Below are 19,045 nucleotides of genomic sequence, written 5' to 3'. Positions count from 1 at the left end.
CTTTTTTTTTTTTTTTTTTTTTTTTTTTAAATACAAGAGGAAAAGCCATGTACAAAAGGGTTTGCAAAACCAGGTCTGGAGTGTATGACCTTTAAGCCTCTATTTGAATTAGCCATTTTGTTTTAAAGGTGCATGAGGATGAGAATGAGGAACATGAGTAAGGGCTGCAGCTTAAGTTTCCAATTGGGCACTGCTGAAAGAAATAGATGCAGGAGAAAGAGAGATATGGGTACCACTGCTAATATTAGTGTAGCTATTAGGGATGACACTAGCACTGGGAACACACAGCCCAGTGTTCAACACACTTTAGCAGCCCCAAGTGGTGTGTAGCCGGGGTCTGTGTGGGCATCATGCTGAAATGTGTGCTACAGCATCAATGCTGCACTTGTTCCCATGGTAGCTGGATCGAAGAAATCCAGCTTCTCTGATACATATCAAGCTGTGAGGGGCAGTGTAGCTAAAATTGGAGTCAATTAAGAAAAACACCTGTGTGACCTTTTGTAGGACTTGGACCTGAAGTCCACAACATATTGCCACCACAGCATGGGCCATGTAATATACTGAGATCAGGAAATGGGACAGAGCTTTTAGCCACCTACACAGGTAAGGGGTGAAACCCCAATCCTGTATGATAGATAGCAGGGCTGAACCACAGCTGGATGCAGAGCTAAATCCTGAAGTTCCCACTCTGAATTATGTCTCCCTGACAAAGCTCTTGAACAAAGTGGTGAAGCAGAAATCACTGGTGCTCTTCATCAAAAGCAGGATTTCCCTCCTCTTTCTCCTCACTCCATGAATGCTTGCAGCTTAAATCTGTCTGCATTGACTAGAGAGATGTCTCCACTACTGGTACCATGAGGTTATGTCCAGATTGGGGATGGGGAAATGTTATCACATATTGAATCATAGAATCATTAAGGTTGGAAAAGACCAACTGTTAACCCAGCACTGTCAAGTCCACCAGTAAACCATGTCCCCAGGTGCCACATCTACAAGTCCTTTGAACACTTTCAAGGATGGTAATTCCACCACTTCCCTGGGCAGCCTGTTCCCATATCTGATCACTTTTCAGTGAAGAAATTTTTGCTAATATCTAGTCTAAACCTTCCGTGGCACAACTTGAGGCCCTTTCCTCTTGTCCTGAAGGCTCTTTCCTTTTGTAAGGGTCTTTCCTTTTATTAGCTAATTTTTAACAGGCTGCTAAAGGCTGGAGAGGGTCATTCTATACTGACTGTGCCTTTTGTAGCATCTCAGTGGATCTTAGTTCCTGAGAAGGACAGAACTGAGCACCTACCCACCGTACTGGGTGTTATACCCTTCCTTTCCTCCCTTGCAAAGCACCAGTGTCTGTTGTCACACCTGAGAACCAGCCGAGGCCTACGATGGAGCTGAAAGTCTGCTCCTACTGCTTACTCAGGAAAAGTTCTCATCAAGTGAATTGGCCATTTGCCTGAGTGAATGTTGCAGGATTCGGCCCATATGCTTCTCAGCTCTTCTATTTGCATAGTGCAGAATATGCTTATAGTACAGTGCCAATAAAACAAAACTATATACAGTTAAGCACAGAAAAATCAAGAGCACAGTTAATACCATTTACAAACAGCAGCTGAGCTCTGCAGCTGACATCCAGGCTTATAGACTGTGCTCTGATGTGGGTAATATGCACAAGACAATTATTTATAGGCAATTAGGTGGAAGGTCCTGTAAGCATATAGGTCTCTATTCTCCTGTCCCTAAGCCTATTATGTTCTTTTTCCCTGCACACTGTTTATATTTTAAATCTGTAAATATGTCTAAGGAAAACTTTTCAGGAGGCCACTTCCATGGAAGACACTTGTCATTGAAATGCTCTGTGGTTGTGTAAACATACTCTATGTAGCATATGCAGGGAACTTCAAATGCAATGCTGGCTCATTCAGTCTAACGAAGTAGAATGAGGTCTCTCTTATCTCCAGAAATTCCACTGATGCCTTATGAAGAGGAAAGGTCTTCATCAAGAAGGTGCAGATCATGTCAAAAATGATATAAATTTCTCAGAGGATCAAATTACACCTTTTCAAAGACATATTTTCCTCTCTAAAAATTTAAAGCATGGGGTTTTTTAATCCAGGGATAGGATAGAATATTTCCCAATTCACAGCACATGATAAAACAGGCACGAACAACTGTAATAAAATACATCTTCAATACAATTGACCATAAGTATATTAGAACCTCCAAAAAATAATTGCCCTATTACCACACTGTGACTTCATATCCAATTTTGTTCACCTCACTGTACAAAATGGATGGAATAGATGGCTTTTATATTTTTAATAATAATGGAATGTTCAGGATTTGATATAGAAACCTGGCTACCAAGGTAATAGGTACATATAAGAACCTATTTAGAATAGCTGTGTGAATAGGAATCACCATTAAATTACAATGAAATACTGGAGCATATCAAACAATATCAAATAAAACTTTGAAGGCCAATCTGCAACCATATTCAAGCCATAACCTCATTATGAGGAAGACTTTTTTCCTGATGAAATCTTCTGGTTTAGGCATATGTGTGATATTTCTTAATTCTCCAATAAGGCCACTTATCTAGACTAACTTTGTGACTCACTCCAGATTTATGCTTGTGCAATGGCAAAATTCATAATAATAGTCCCATTCACATGCTAGATGCTCTTGGGAAACGAAAAGCCAGTTATTTCAATCCCAGAGAGTCCTGCTCTTACTAAAAGAACAGATCTGGAGACATCTTTTTTCCCCTTTAAAGAATAACATCTGAGCCAGCAGAATAAAGCCCCCACTTCCCCAGTACCTTCACTTCTGGAATCTCCTTTTCATGTGTTGAACCAACCATTGACTTCTGAGATGGCAAAGTACCCACATCATTGTATGATAACAGAGAAAAAAGGTGATCTTGTGGTATTGACACAGCAGATCTGAGTACAATGACTGGTTCTGATACACATTTCCAATCCTTATTAATTTTTTAGGACTCAACCCCAAGCCTGTCTCACTGAATCCTCACCAGAACAGTAAGAAGCATCAACATTCCCTGTCCCCTGCCTGGGCTGCCTCTATCAGCTGACACGTCACCACTCACAAGCAGGAAGGAATTGAACTCTGCTCTCACTTTCTGCTCTGTCCTCCAGATAAATTGTGTTAGTTTACTGGCAAAATCTAGTTTTTATTATTGTTTGCACTTCAGAGTCAATATGGATATGGAAGAATAAGCTAAAATGTATGCCTTTTGCACCCTTAATAACAGCGTGGCCTCTCCGTAGCTACGTGACAATTCCCTAACACTTTGTTTAACAGCAGCAATTTATCATGTCTGCTGTATCACAACGAAGTAGTTCAGTATCCCCAATTTACAAGAAGCGCTATTCTCTGTGCCTATTTGTACTGCTTATTTCTAGACAGACCAACAGACTGAGTGCTAGCTTTCAGCTTGGAAAATCCAGATTCAGTTCCCTGGCGCAGCAAAAAAACTGTCTAGGCTTCAGTTTCCTCTGTATAATATACAGATAAAAATACTTCCTCACTTTATCAGATGTTGTGAGTATAAGTGCATTAAAGACTGCAAGTCCCACCAGCACTACAATAGCCATAATTATCTCAAATAGATACACGTAGTGCAAAGACAGTGATATTTAATACCTACTCTATGTGTATAAACCCTGAGCCAGGGCAGGTACAAACACAAGCCATGCTAAGGAGTTAAAAATGCTGCTTACCTGTATGCTGTTCCCTGGCTTGTGCTCCATGGAAGTTTGTGTGTTGGAGACCAGCTTCGGCTCTCGGTTGCGATGGAGCAGGGCTGCTCAAGTCAGTGGATTTATTTCAGTCGCACACTCCTGGAGGCAGGGGCCCATTGTCTGGGCTGAGATACTCAATCTGGAAGGGAAAGAATAAAAGGGCTCCAGTGTGTAAAGTCATTCATTACAATCTGGAATGAACAAGGAAATCAGTGGGGTTGCTGGAGGTTAAGCAAGGGCAGAAATTGGTCTTTTATCATTGAAATGCCATAGGAAAAAAAATTACACAAAGTAAGGGATCTAATCCTGCACATCTCTACTCACATCTCTTGCCTTTATTCATTGCAAAGGGTCACAAAGAAAAAATCATGTACATTTGCAGGACCAGATGTTAAATGCATTTATAACAGAATTTCATAAGCAAGCAAGTTCTTTTTCCTTGGACAGAGCTCCAATGAAATTTTGATACGACCTTAATATACTTTAAGATAAAATAAGATTATTTGGATTGCCATCCTACATAAGTAAATTTTCTACAGTAACTTCAAACTCAGAGGCATCAGAACATGCTTCAGAAGTCAACAAATATTTTTGAAGATTGGATCTGGTGTTTTTTAAGAGGAACTTTGGTAGTGAAAGAAAAGTAAAAGGATTGATTACAAAGCTTGCAGTACTGAAGGTGCATTGTATTATTGAAAAGTGTGGAGTGAAAGTTGTTCTGAAAAGCTCCAGCAGCATCTGTGCTTATTTTATGGTACTAGATACCCTTGGCTATGATAACTTGATGCACAGCATCAAAAGTGTGAGATGTTTTCGTAGCTATTCTACAAATTTAAATAAAATCGTGAGCAACACAATTTCTTTCTGAAATGTCATAATTGACATTAATTTCTGAAACTTTTTACTCTCTCTATTTCAGGACTGCCTGTGTTGCAGTGAGCATCCACAACCCAACATCCAGACTTCAGATGAGCACAGCAGTGAGGACAGCTTAAAGCATGCCTGCTGAGCAACAGTTCTTCAAGCAGGAAATTGGGTTCAACCAAGGGTTCCCACCCACTTTCCTGGCGGGAATTCCATAACCTGTGGAGCCAGATTTGTTCACATATCAACTCTGAGCATGATAATCTTCCCAATTAAGGCATTTCACCTTTCACTTCCTATACGTTCCACACCTCACATGGTAGCTCACTGTGGGGCAGAGGATGCTACAAAGGAAGGATGCTACAAAAAATACCATCTAATAAAATGGCTAAATAAAACAAGTGGTTGATCCTGTAGACTGTTACTCAATCATGAGTCTAACAGGGACCAGTCCAAAACCTGAACTGCTAGTGCACACCGCTACTACTAAACCCCACAGAAGGGTTGCAGAGGTGGAATACCCTGCCCATGGAATTGGGGTTGGAACTAGATGATCTTTAAGGCCCCTTCCAATCCAAGCCATTCTGTGATTCTATGAATTTTTGCTGTAGCATTTTCACATTTAGTAACTACAGCTTTAGAAAGTGATGTTAAGTAGTGGGTTTTAGGATTCACTGAGCAGTACATTTAAAACTGGTCTTTTTTCTTAGTTGAAATCCCCAGATATAGACTATGCAGCCTATTAGACCTGATCATGCCTGATCCAGCCATTTTCAGAGTGCAACTGGGTCAGAGGATGGGTTCAAGTCATTTTCAGGGTGAGGGACTACAAATTTAATATGCTACTTAATTTATCCTATTGGGCTGGGTAAAGAAAACATCAGAAAATCTTTCATGAACCTATCGGGTCAGATCAAGAAAAGCCACATGAATGCCTTTAAGTGACAATACACAAAGGACTAACGGAGCTAGTGACAAATATGCCTTCCTTTCCCTTTCCCTTTTGAATGTGTAGCTGTGCCAGTCTGCTGTGAATTTACCTGAGACAGAACAGGATTTAAACTCACACCTGCAAAGAAAAACAAGGTATTTCCCTTACTCTCGCTCTGCATCTCTCTGCAGGAGTGTCTGACACATGACATCTGTTAATGAGGGTTATAATCCCCCCCACCCATCCTATAACCCCATACTAGTAGTGCTTAGACCCAACGGCCTCTTTTCCTAAGGAAATAAGGCTTTTATAGGAGTGCTGTCTGTCCATCTGGCTCTCCATCTGTCAATCCTATGCCCAGCAATGTATTCTGAACCTGGTGGCTAATTTCACCCCATTCCCTAGAGAGGTAAAAGCTTAAAAGATATAAATATCCTACATATATTATGAAAATCAGTGGAGTGTGAGACAACGACAAAGCACAGCTCATGTGAGTGAAAGGCCATGGTGTAAGCTCGTTAGCTAATTGCTTGGCTCAGGCTGCCAGCTGGCTGGTCAGTACATGCAAACCAGCCAGCTCAGCTACCTGTGAGTGACTTCTTGGATCTTCAAACAACGCACCTGGCCAGACAGCAGAAGAGAAGAGACCTTTGTAGAGGGAGTAGGTGTGCACAGGGATAGACAAAAATGGAAAAGACGACATGCCAAAGGTTGTGGTCAAAGAGAAAATGGTGTTATTGAAGGGGAGAAGAAAAGAAAAGTTGGAGGGTGTGATTTTGTGGGGAGGGAGATGTGATTTAAGATGTTAATGGAGTGACTTGGTTGTTCATCCTGTCTTGAGGGACAGGGTTCGACTTAATTTCTCAAGTGAGGACTTTCCTTCCCTTTTATCTTCAGAGTATAAAACAACCACTCTGTTAAAAGTAAAGGTCCTTTTAGTGCTGTACCTTGTTTCAGATGGTTACAATTAAGGAAAGAGCAAAAAAAGAGGAGAAGAGCAGAAAACAGCTTATGGAATGAGCCTTATTATTCCCTCTCCACAGCTAATAAACAGAGACACCAGAAGACAAACTGAATTACATTTCAAAAGTCCAATTTAAAATGCTCTCTGTAAAGGCATGCAGTAAGTTTGCCACAGTGTCAAAGCCAGAGCATTCGGTCTCCAAATCTCTGGTGCTGGAATTTCCCTGGTGAACATGGCAGCAGGGTTGCTCTGCTCACCTCTGTTCAGCTGACAGATGTTGTGTTCCAGTGTGAATTACTACCCTTGCCCTGTCAGTGGAGAATGAAACCCTACTTCTGGCTTGGTTCTACCATCAGTTAAACAGATCCCACTGCCGCTCCACTTTCAAGTACATTTTGGCATTATTTAGTACCATTTCACTGCCAGAACACTTGGTCTTTCCCACTCCCCTGCTCACTCACCCCCTACATTCCTTTTTGTGTTTGATGCATGTTCAACCACAGCACAAGAGATAAAGAACAAACATTCAGAACAGACAGACTCCTAAAAAATCAGCTGAATTCAGGATTCCCGGTGTCAGATGATAAGGTTCCCAAGCTAACCTACTGATAAAGTATGTGGTAAGCAAACCCTGTGATCTACACAGATAGCTTAAGCTTCTGCAGTGCTAATTACTGTTACAACCTTAAGCTAATATTTGAGCCTTTCTTTTGAGCAAGGATGTGTAACAATTAGATTACAGGATTTGGAGCATTGCAAAGAGAGATAAAAGCAGCAGTTTCGTCATGGTATGTGGTATTTTGTTTACATAGAGATAATAGCAGTGATGATAATAATAATAATTTAATAACAACAATTCTATTTAGGTCCAAATTCTGATTTCAGGTGCATCAGACCTGCAACAGAATTATCCTGAATTTATTTGGATTGAGGCATGCAGATCTCTAGACAGAGACCATTTTGAAGTGAATTGCTCTGAAGAGCCCAGCATGGTGTACGGTGAGTTCTAGCTACTCACAGTAGTAAATAGTGAGGCAATATTTTCAAAGAAGGGCCTGAGACTGAATATTTCTCTTTACTTCTGCCCTGAGCATCGCTGAGAACTCTGATGGCATGTATTGCACCCTGATCCTGATGACAGGTCCAGCAGTGAAACTGCTGGAGCTCTGTTTCTTTGCTCTCTGTCGTCCTTATGCTTTCCTCTCTCCCCACTCCACAAGAATATGCATATGTAAAAACACAGTATGCTTGAATACAGTGGTAGTGCATAGGAAAAAAACCAAACAACAGAGAAACAACAGTTTATTGTAGCTGTGTGCCAGATTTAATAAGTTATGTTTTAATGTGCCTGGGACATCAACTTTAGAACTTTCTACAGTGCATTAAAAAGAAAAGGCATCTTTTCTGCATGATATTGGGGCATGTTTTTCATGTTTTTCTATGTCTCACTGTTTTTGGTTTTTTTTTATTTCTTCTCCTAGGCACCCAAGGGGAAAAAAATCACCCCATGTCCATGACAACAGACAGCTCTTCTGATGAACCATAAAATTCCTTGCCTCAGAGATAAGTCAGCTCATACAAATGAGCATTTGGCCCCTGAAATTTTGTTTCTTGTGAGATCATAGAAAATACATGACAAAAACACCCTTTGCCAAAAATTAAAATCAAGATTTTCCTCTACTTTGGAGACTAAAATCAAACTTCCTAACTATGAGAGGTTTTCAAGTATTTACCACCATTTCCTGTAAGACAGAATCAGTCACACAAAGCTAAGCTAATGAGTGTATCCACTCAGGAATATTAAAAATGCTATTACAGCATTAAAAAATAAACCTATCTTCTAGCAGTGGATTTAAAGAAACTCTCAGCAGCTGAAAATCTGGTCCCGGAGTCAGAAGCAGCAAACAAGCAAAGCAATTAACTGAAAAAAGACAAGGGCTTGTTTTAGCAAGCCCTCATTCCACTTTTAGTCTATCACAGTCTTATAGAAAACCTAAAAGCAGGCAAGGTAGCCAGATAGGATACTTTTCCTTACCCATAGGCACCAGGGTCCTTTCAGAGAGCTGCATCTCACAGACAGTCAATACCTGGTTGAAAACTTGAAAAACAGGTTTTAAGCAAAAACTCTTCTGAGAATTAGATCCAGACTCAAGAGCCTGAAAGCATCACTCGAAACAGCCAGTTTAATTTGTTCAGAGAAAAGCCACATAGCTCAAAGACAGGTAAGTAGGTAAATAAGCCACTGTCAGCCCCTTCTTGGTGAAGAAAGGTACCATGAAAAGCCTGCATTAGAGGAGATCTCTGCATGGGAAATGAAGGAGCCTCAGGTAGAGACATTTGATTTATTTTTTTCAGAGTGTGGCACAGGGGAGTGTGCACTGGCTCAACCTGTTGTAATCTAACATGTGGGTTGCTAGTTGTTGCAATGATATTGCAGCAGCCTGTTCATTAAAGGAGCTGTGTCTTTAGCAGCAGTGACTAATTTTCTACATATAAAATCAAGACATTGTCACTGCTGCTATTGCTCTGTGTTGCTCTTCCTCTTTTGCCACCTTTTTTTTTTCCTTCTTTCTTTCTCATAGTGAGCAGGAAGGAATGCAGAGAAGGATGGGTAGGTTTCTTATTTGCTATGTTGCTACTTCATTTCACTTTAATAGGATCTTCTTGTTACCCACCTACTGTATCTCAGCGTGGAAAATCCCGGCATCAAAAGGTTGAAAGCTGGAGGCAAAACTTCCCTCCCTGCAGCTCTAGATGAGGTGAGGATGAGACAAAGTCATTTGGTTGCTTTGCAAACAGTATTAAGGCAGTTCAAGGAAGTGTAGGTAAAGGACATTATCTTCCTCATGAATTAATTTCCAGCAGGCTTCTGCTCTTTCCAAAGACAGAGAAGATGAGGGAAGAGTCACATGTATTTTAGAAGTGTTTAACTGTCAAGGAGAACTGGTCAAAGGATTTCTTCCATATGAGATGTGAGTGCATTTTTGTTCAGCTCGTGTAGGGGTGTGTGTGTTTGTCCAAAAAGGGACCCTGTGACAGAAAGATGTGAGTGTGCAAACAAAAAAGAGTGGAAACTCCATCTGGGCAGCCTCCAGCTGTGTGTTGGTGTGCAGGGATCTGAGTGTGCATCTGTGTGGGGATTCAGTTGTAGGCACCACTAGGACCAAGCCCAAGACAAGTTCCTCTGACATATCTGCTGGTGACTTTCAGAGAAAAGGTAGCCCTGGTTTAAAACAGCCTCTGAAATATAATACTAAAACCTTACATTTAAAACCAAAACTGATCTTGGAGCTCTAGCTGCACCTCTATTTCCCAGCACTCACTCCAGGATTTAAAATCCAACGTCTTACATGAAGTCTCATTGCAAGGGGGGTGTTCCTGAGAGTTGGATGGGAGACACCTCCTTGCTTGGTCTGGGAGACATCAACAGTAAGATCAATGTAACAAAGAAACAAAAGGAATTAAACCAGGCATTTGTGTCGGCAAGGAGAATGATGGAGCTGTGGGGTGAAATTTCAGCTCTGTGAACACCAGACCTGACATTTCTGCTGTCTGCTCTGCACAGCAGCAGGATAGAGCACACTAGGAAGCTTGTGTGTACCACTTCCCTCTGCTGGAGGCAGCTCAGACTGTTACCTGCTTCCCTCCATCCCTCAGTATTTCCATAGGTACTAAAAATGCTCCAACCCCTATAATCTGGCACAGCAGTGATAATGAAATGGCCACAAATCCTTTCAGTAACTTTCATTTATACAAAAATCTTAGTGCTGACTGGGGGGTGAAACACAGCAGCTCTTACAGCACAGAGGAAAAATAGGATGAGAGGAAAGGGATGTGTATTGCAGAGATTGTTTAAGCTGACACGTTTTGAAAGGAGCCAGAATACCACAGCCTGGACATGTAACACTTCTTGAAAGAAGAATGAACTGTCTGATTGCTCACAGCTTTGCACAGCCATGCACAGCCTCCCCCACCTCCAGCACTCGGCAGCGCCAGTTAGGGAGTGCTTTGGGGTTGTTGAATGTAATGGTGTACATATAAGCATGCACTGATCAAGTTTGTTTTGGAGCTTGTGCAAGATCACAGGTCAAGGGAATGTGGGGGACTGAATGAATTAGTGGAGAGAAAAAGAGTCTGTCTGCAAGCTGTCTTCCCTGTTCACCTCTTGCATCATCTTCAGGCATTAAAATACCGAGTATAATACTGTGTAACAGATAGGTCTCCCCATCTAATCCCTTACTTAGAGATTGTAAACATCAGTGATTTTATGCCCAAGGTCAATTACAGGCTGCAGAAATAGGTAGCTCAGGTGGAAATGGATTTTTTTTCCTCTCTTGAATGTGTAGAACCTTTCCTAATGTTTAATATGTTATATTTGCCCTTAGATATATCCTAATGATGTTCCCCAGTAGCTTGTGGGACCAGCGCCAGCTGGACCAGCCCCAACAAGGCCAGGTCAGATGAAGCTTTGAGCAACCTGGTCTAGTGGAAGGTTCCCTGCCCATGACAGGGGTTGGAACTATATGATCTTTATGGTCCCTTCCAACCCTAACTGTGATTCTGTGATTCTTTATTCTATGGCCATCACTCCTGTAAGGCCACTGAATGCCACAGACTCTAGGAGTACAGGTAGTATGAAAGTCCTGGAGACCCAGGGCTGGCCAGCAGCCTGGGGGTTTTGATACTCTGCCATTTTGCTGATATCAGCCTTGTCATTATCCTCTCATGAGAGCTCTTATAAGAGGAATCACAATCTAGTAGCTCTTTGCCATCAGTACACTAAATCCTATAAAATCTTTTAAGAATCAGAGTTCCACTGCAGGAAGACAAACACGTTACACAATTTACAGTTCAAGAGGAGAGCACTATATTTATTACAAATATATTGCCCATTAGAACATGATAAAAAGAAGTCAAGTTTATGTTTTGTGCAAGAAATGTTCTTGTTTACCTACCATTTCCCTCAGATAAACTGATTTTGTAAAGGATGTGTATTACCCCTAGCTTTCCTGCCATCCCAATGGCATGGTAGACCATGCTACCTCCTCAGTCACAGTCACCCACGCCACTGTTGAAACAAAGTTTGTTCTGGGATTCATATTGAATCTTATTTGTAAATCCAGCCTCAGTAAAACAAATCAACAAATACCTCTTTTGTAAGAAAAATAGAGAGTGAGTAAATACAGAGATACTCCAACATTTCACTACTTCTTTATTTATTTTTAAGGGAAAGGGATGGCAATTCCCTCACAGACTGAATGATGACACCCTTCTATGCCAATGGAGATGCTTGCTACAAACAGGAGCTTATTTTTGTTAAATAAGCTGCCAAATGAAGGTGCAAATAAAAAGAAATCAAGCTTTCTGTATCTCACATGTATGTATGTACATTGGCATTTAACTTTGCATCGGATGGGTGCTGTTGAGCACCTCAATCTGTTGACAGCACTTTAGGATTTCTGCAGGGACTAGAGGGTTAAACTAGTAGGACAAGTCTGATTATGATTGTGGAAAAAGACAGCTGAGAGAGACTAAAACCATGGTCTGTCAAAATATTCCTAGGCAGCAAGGCAGAATTCTTCCTAAAGATCTGTGACACAGACAGGAGCCATCATACAAAAGTTACCAAATATAAGTGGAAACATTAGGGAAGAACATAATGATCTCAGTACTGTCCCTCCAGTTAAATGCCTCACACTTGAATTTTGAGAAATTTCATAATGACAGTTGTGTAAAACAAAAAATATGGGTTATTAGCTCACACTGGAAAATAATTACTAAATTTATCCCATGTACAACTGCACTGAAGCCAAAGAAATTACAGAACTGAGGTTAGTCTGTAGTGGCCACTCATGTCTTTGAGATTTTAATCTCTTTGGAAGCATTAAAAATTAGGTTTCCACTTCTGTATTAAATCAATGGCAAACTCCATAGGCACTTCTTTATTCATATTCAAAAAGAAAAAAAAAAAAAGAAATAAAGAGACAAAGAAGAAGAAAAAAAGAAAAAGAGGAGAAAAAGATGGAAAGGAAAAGGGGAAACAAAAAAGAAAAAAGAGAAGGAATAGGAAAAAAGGAAAATATAAAGGCAATCAAGAGAAAAAATAAAAAGAAAGAGAAAGATGTAACCAGAATGTTTTAAGACATATAGTAGAAGGACTGCTCTTTAAATGAATAGGAAACAATGGATTTTCTGCTGTCTTTCTTCCTTCTGCTAAGGAAATGCTGATTTCCTTACTTCAAGGAAAGATAACTAAATGAATGAGCATACTGGTAATGCAAGGGATGCTTTAATTCCAATAGCATTTGATCTCTGTCTAATATTCCTGATTATCTCCATCCATATGAAGTAATCTGGCAATAAATGTCCCTGCAGGTAGGGTATGGTACTGGATATGATGTTTAAATATAAATCTTGCTAACTGACTTTTAAAATGATTGCCATCTTACTTTTTAAAGCATTTCCTGTCACTGCAACTCTCTTTTGACCAGAACAGAAAATCAGACATGTAAACAAAATCAGAGAGGGAATATGCTTTGAGGGTGATTTCCTGTGCAAAGGGAATGGAAAGGAAAATAATCTTCCCTCTCATTAGAGGAACCACCTGTAGTAGGCTGAGCCTGAGCAAGGAGAGTAATGGAGGGAGAGACCTGAGACAAACCAAGATCTGGATCAAGAGCTTTCCAGGGATTGTTATATTTGGCTGAGGACAGAGTGGTTTGTCAGGGCTACAGCCAGTCTATCAGCCTGCTGGGAAAAGAACAGGGACATGAGGCTGATGAGGGAGGAAACACTGACCTTAATTTTTTTAAGATGCTATTTTTTCCCTAAATTGAAAATAAAAGAAAATAATAAATCAAACCAAACGACAACAACAAACCCAAATGTGTTTTTGTAAAGGTACAACACAAAATTAGATAGCATGTGTGGATTACTGACAAGTGAAAACTATTCTGTTCTGTAACTATTAATGCACAGTCTGAGTGGTGCTCCAGCCTCCATGGCCTCTTTCCACAGCTCTCACAGGGCTCTGTACAGAGAATGACACAGTGAAGTTTGAGCCTTTAGACAATGCACTGCTGAACCTCAGTTTTCCTCATCCAGAAAAGTTAAATGATAAATGTTTTCTGAACCTTTCACAGGTTTATGTCATCCTGCACTAGAAAAAAGGCTAATTTTGTTAAAATATTTAATACAAAATGTTTTCCCACTGTAAGAGTACTTTAAGAAGAATTGAAGCATTTCACCACCAGCTTTATAAAGCTCTGTTAGACCTCAAGCTACAATAAATATTATGGAGCTAAATATTACTTCACCATTCTTGTGGATTTTGGTTTTACATAGTAATAGGTGTAAGGTTCTCTTCAGTGTGTCCCTGAGAAGGACAGGGCTCTCTCTCCAGCTATTTTCTATTCATCAGTGTCTTGTACTTTTCTCTGTACAAATGTTTGCAGTGATTTGTAAGCAGTCTATGCAGAGGTAGACCCAGCTGAGAGTTATTATTACACTCAGATGGCTTTATGCATTGACCAAAGATAAAATACACTCATCTCCTTAATACTATATATACACTTTCTCTATATATAGCATTAAAATGTCCTTACTGATGCTCTAACCATAGGATCAGTAGCTTGCATTTATATTTCTACTTCTTTTTTTTTTTTTTCTTTAGGCCTACCACAGTAGTATTCAGACTGAATTAAGATAGCTTTGTTAAGTTTGTTCCAGACTATATAGTTTCTAACATTGGAGTGACAGAGTGGTTCAGAGCATAAATTTTCAGATCAAGAAACTGGACAACTGCTACTGAACACTCAAGTCTTCTTAACTTCCTTGTAAACTGAGGAGATCAGTGATTTCTAAAACTGCCTTGAGATCTGTGTCAGGTAGATGCCAAGTGTGGCTATAAATATAATTTAGGCAACTGAAGGGGCTGGAGCCAAGCCCTTTCAGAAGTACATTTTTAAAACCAAGGATGCTGAAAATCTCGGGCTCCCCTATTTAAGCTAGAATGCTTTCAAAGCTTGCCAGATCATTCAGATTGAATTTAGACAGAGAATTCCAGAAAGAAGGAAATACTGTTAACAAGGCAGGTGGCTTTGTGCAAGCTCCCTTTGACCACTAAAATCAGAAGCATACTTATTAAATATTATCAGAGCTAAGATTGCTAGACGACTGCATTCTTCCTTTAGCAGAGATCTAGAACTCCAAGAAGGGTTTTGGGCCACTAGTAAAAATAAGGGCAAATATGTGCTCCTACACAGAAGAACAGTTTGGCAAATTTTCTTTCTCTCCATTACCGCCAATTCCTTGTTGAAAGGCCCATAACGCATGGTAGCTGCAGCAGCTCTGCTAAGATTTCTAAAGGAAAGTCACTGCAGCCCATTGCAAAATCTCTTCCTCGTTTTCAAGGTTCAGTGACCCGTGGGTCAGCGCTCTTAACGTAGATTTTTACACTGGTGCAGCCATAGTGTTAAACGACAAGGATGACAGTCTTGCTAATTTATGCAGGCACCAAAAAGAGAGCTAACCCATAATTTTGTTATGTTTTCAGGGCTTGACTTTTGTTCTAAATGTCAACAGGGTGTGCAAATGCCACACAAATCTCCCTTAGGACTTGGCTCAAGTTCATATGCAGATAGTTCTGAGAGTGTCTTGTATTCATGGACTTAAAAAACTCAAATATACAAAAGTAAAACTAGTCTTGATAGACAATATAAAGATACTGTATAAACTCCCGAGAACTTCTATATATTTGTGCATAGATAGGCACATATGTATGCAAATGCACATATATATCCACACATACATGCTATGCACACAGGGTTTCAAGTTAAACTCATTGGTCAATTTTAAACAGTCCAATTTACCTCCTTGGATTGTGTTTGTAGCTGATTTACTGGTTTTCCCCATTTTTCTTTTAATTACTATGTTGAAAATTTCTTAGATTGGTTGTGCTGGAAGCTGTCTCTTCAAAAGAAACAGCATATAAGCACTGTGAGAGGAAGCTCCTCCAGACTACTCCAACAGTGCACCTCAGCTTTTTTCTGCATAGGAATGCTTTTAGATGTGAAAGACCCGATGACACAAAAGTTGCTATGTAGATCACTCCAGGGCATGGCAGTGCTGAATTGCTTGGCAGGGTTGAATGGAAATATCTGTGCAAAAAGCTGCCCTTGTGCTTGCCCATGCAAATAGAGGGCTTGTGTAGATCTTAACTGAGTGATGATCAGGAAGGCAGATCCAGTTCTTGACTAGGATATAGGCTATTTTAGAAGTGAGTGTTTTCCTGGACATGTGGAGGAGGCTAAAATGTTTGGAGAAGAGAAATTCCAGACAGAGGACTTCTCTGAAGTTCTCTTTTCTTTTGGTAACATTCTCAGATAAATTTTCTTGATCAGGAGAGCCTGGGAAAATTTGAGTGAAAAAGTAAAAAAAGCTAAGAGATAGTAGGAATGGTCTTAGAATCAGGGAATGAACAAAGGTGTGTGAACAAAGCATAGCAGACCCAGTTTTTCATAGGTGTTTAGATTATCCAAATTCAATTTAATCTGTGATATCTGATCATCATAGCAAACATTCTAGTAGCTCAGTTGGTTTGGTAGTTCTGACTTGTTATCCCCTCTCTGCCAGATCTGCCATATGACAATTATGCACATTAAGAAGTCAGTTATACATTTAGTAATAATGATTGAAAAATATTTATAAGACCACACACACACAAATTCTTTTCCAATTGTGATCTTGGACCAAAGCAGCATTTATGATCATGAAAGTTAAACCTTGCCATCCAGCTGCTACCACTATCTAGCTTCATCTCTTGTGCTGTTCAACTTTCATACCAAACACTTCTTATATAGAGACCAGAAGACTTGAAGACAGCATCAGGGCTGGTCTTTGTTTATCACCATACCGAGGGAGGTGCAGAATTATAAAGCTGCTGGCTAATACCTTTCCTTACTGACTGAACACCACTTGAGCATGTGATATACATTGCAGCATGCAGAATGTTTGACATCCCAAATCTTTCCTTGTCAAAGCAGGAACAGTACCTGATCCCATGACTACAATGGCTTGATTCCTTGAAAAATCACTAGCAGCTATTGAGGTTTTCAGATTTATCCTAGAACAGGTTTTCAAGGCTGTCTGTAGAATGTCAGTGTCAAAGATGAAGCTGATTTTATTCCTATATTTTGGGCTTTTGAGTTAAATACATGTTTTTGAAATGTCTTTCTGAGGATTTCCTTATTAATGAGTGTTTTCAGAAATAAATGTTGGTTGTCACAAAAAAAATTGTTTTGCACTTCTGTTTCATTTCCTGTCATTTGATAAATTCTTGAAATCAGACATTTAAAATAGTAAACAGATGTTCCAATAACAATTAACAAATATTTCTCTGAGTGGAGAGCTAACAAAGCCTGCAAACCTTGGAGTTTATATTCTACTCTATCTATAGACCCCCTCCACGACAGCAGCCCCATTATTTTTCCTTTCTTTCGCTTTTTTTTCCCCCTATGGTCTCAGCTCACACTTCCAAAGCCTGCAGATATCCTGTAGATAATCATTTTCACTTGGTACCCTCCATGCCTCCAGGCTCTCCTCTAACTCTAGCAATTACCAGCTGGTAAAAGGCACCGCTTGCTGTGACTGGTTCCAAAATATATGTGTGGTAACTGGTGGTCACTACACACAGGCTGATTGTGCAGGGTCAGATCATGCAGAAAAAAGTCCCAGCATAACTTATCCAACCAAAGGTTGCTCCCAGATTTGGAGGGTATTAATTCCAGTCTTTTCCTCCCACTTTCTCATTAATTTTCATGAAACTTATCAGTACCTCATTATATTTTCTTGGAGGTATCTAGTTCTTGTTCAACATGAGTAACTCAAAAATGATCTCAGGTTTTAGTAAGGGAACTGATAAACAGATGGACAGCCAGAGCAACTGCATAAGGCTTCAGGAACCCAGGGTGAAAACTAGACTCACCATGTTTGTACTCTCAGGATCCCAGGAGAATTGGTATCTATTCATTAATTCCACTTCATGACATCACCTCAACAGAGAGATAAATATTACTGTTCTTTAATTTATAAATGGGTCAACAGAGGCATGAAGAGGTCAGGAGACTTCTCAAGGTCCTAGACCAAGTCTGTGGTGGGTCCAGGGATATTTTTTTTACTGGCCTGTACTGTAATCCCAAAGTCACTGTGTACTCAACGGAGTCTTTAGTAAAGGTGTGCCTTTGCCATGAAACAGGATTAGGAATAAAGGTGCAAACCATGGAGAACCTCTTGGGATAGCTGTCATGGCTCAACTTATTTGATCCTTGACCCATTCCTGTAATGGGCAGCAGGTACGGTCACCTGAGACACCATCCCTGCATGGGTAGAGGGGCAGACAACTTAAGGGACACGGACATGACTTGTGGCTCACTAGACTCCTGAAGATTAAAGTTACTACTCCTGATATCCATCTTGTGAGCCCTTGGATCCACACATCTGCCTTGCATTTTCTCAGCTGCCCACCCTCAGGTCCTGTCGTATCCCATGGGTCAAGTCCTTTCTTTCCTTGTGGCTCCTCCCACATAGATACTGGCCATACCCAACATTTTCCTGTAACTAGGTTTGCACCTGCACCATCTCCCCTCAAGTTGAGATCCATCCTCTTGCTCAGCCTTATTCTGTTATCCCCTTCCTCTCCTTGAAGCAGATGAGAGCTCCCTTCCACAAAAAATCCCCAATGGACCTGAGACTTCGACAAAAAGAGAATAAACATCGGGAGCCATAATATAAAATTCTTCCTCTCACTGACGTCAACAGCAAAAATTTTATTCCTTGAATCTTTCCTTGCCTGGAGTTACACAACTTGCTCTAGAAGTCTAGGTCTCAGCTGAGTTTCCCTGGATTTATTGAATATTTTATTCACAGCAGCTATCTTAAGATTCCTTAAACTCCCTGGGTATGACCCTGTTCCCTGGTCTCTATCTCCTGATTTGGTTTGGTGACCTTCTCTTTATGAGGTAAAAAGAGTTTAGAGATGTTTACCACGGAAATCTCTGTCCTTCAAACTCAACTTTGTTTTTCCCAGACTGAATTTATGTGGACTTTATGTGATTAAGGACTCAGTGAACCCCGTGAAAGACTCTGTAATTTGCACAGCTATTGATATTTTAAACCAGAGTGCTTAGGTCTCCCTACACCTCATGATATGAAACATGCTTACACTTATGAGTCTAATTATTTTTAATCAAATAAAGCGGCTGCTACGTTTTCCTTATCAACATGTCCTGAAAAAATATATCCTTAAGACTATCTGAGATAATTTTAATAAGCCACAAATATTTTGTATGTGTTTTATCTTTGTTTCTCAAATGTTGCTTTGCCAATGGAAAAAAGACACAGCAAAAAAAGTGACATTATTGTTAAAGACAAAAGGGGAGGGGAGGGGAGGGGAGGGAAGGGGAGGGGAGGGAAGGGAAAGGAAAGGATAGAAGAGAACACCAGGGGGAATATGAGGAGAGTAGTGGTATG

At 40.3% G+C, this 19,045-nt stretch overlaps 1 protein-coding gene across 1 annotated transcript in view; it reads right to left on the bottom strand.

Moving 5' to 3' along the window:
• Positions 1–19,045, bottom strand: part of TENM4 (teneurin transmembrane protein 4) — a 928,417-nt gene that overhangs the window by 598,772 nt on the left and 310,600 nt on the right. The window contains exon 3 of the mRNA XM_042024146.1: positions 3,738–3,897. The gene's annotated coding sequence lies outside the window, so the exon portion shown is untranslated. The remainder of the gene's footprint in view (positions 1–3,737; positions 3,898–19,045) is intronic.

This window comes from Corvus kubaryi, unplaced genomic scaffold, assembly GCF_017639235.1.
Source record: "Corvus kubaryi isolate FWS band 111438036 unplaced genomic scaffold, C.kubaryi_AGA036_p1.0 37260, whole genome shotgun sequence".
Taxonomy (NCBI): domain Eukaryota; kingdom Metazoa; phylum Chordata; class Aves; order Passeriformes; family Corvidae; genus Corvus; species Corvus kubaryi.
This window is presented reverse-complemented; position numbering and strand designations above follow the sequence as displayed.